Below are 1,051 nucleotides of genomic sequence, written 5' to 3' on the forward strand. Positions count from 1 at the left end.
GGATATAATTCATATTTGGAATTAGCAGACAAGTGTCTTAAAGTGGGTACTACATCTAAACTAAATAAAATGTTAAGCATTGCCATAATGGAGATAAAGGAAATCTCAGCAAAGAAGTAAAAACTATAAAAATAACAAAATGAAGGGTGAGAGAAGTGATACAGTGAGGGGGAAGGACTACAGACATATTTCTATATATTAGGATTATAAATGCAAAATAATGGAAGCCTATGATCCTGCATTGAAGACTTTTAGTGAAAATTCATTAATGTTCCTTTTATTGTGCTTTTTTTCACCAAGTGAATCTAATTTGAAGCTTATTATTTTCATTGGTAACTTTTAGGGCCCTGGTGGAAAATAAATGGCATGCTCAAAAGACTATTATTTAGAAGAGATTAATAAATAAAACTATCTTTGAAAGTATAAGCAAGATAAAAGCATACAACAAAGAAGAATGTTGTGCTTGTGATCCGATGAAATTGTTGCAGTGACTGTGTTAACTCTGAAGAGGGCGAGCAAGGGGCCAAGTGTTTACCAGAACCCAGAAAGAGGGAATGTGTAGAGAGAGTTCGCTCTGGGGAGAAGTCACCCTGAGTGGAGATCTATATTGCAAGAAGCCGCAGATCTATATTGCAAGAAATTCCTGTACACAGAAAACCTCTTTCTTTTAATTTAAATAGGCATATTCTTTTTAATATACTAGAAATAGTGTTTCTGTACAGCATATCACTTTTACGTGTTTTGACAACTTTCAAATAATATTAACTTGACTACTGACTAAATGAATTCATTTAGTTAGGAAAAATATCTTGTTACATATATAATTCTACGTGCCATAATTTAGCTCTATTATATATAGCGATAACATCTACACAGTATTAAAAATGACAGTTTGCCATGATTTCTAAAATTTGTAATGTAAATTTAATTGAAACTTTATATTAAATTTAAATAACTTATGCCACACTCTTATTTCCTCACATGTCAATGAATTTATGTGAATTTAATATGCATGATATTATGTACATTTATATTATAGTATATTGTTATA

The sequence above is a fragment of the Pteropus vampyrus genome, unplaced genomic scaffold (assembly GCF_000151845.1).
Source record: "Pteropus vampyrus isolate Shadow unplaced genomic scaffold, Pvam_2.0 Scaffold27, whole genome shotgun sequence".
Classification (NCBI taxonomy): domain Eukaryota; kingdom Metazoa; phylum Chordata; class Mammalia; order Chiroptera; family Pteropodidae; genus Pteropus; species Pteropus vampyrus.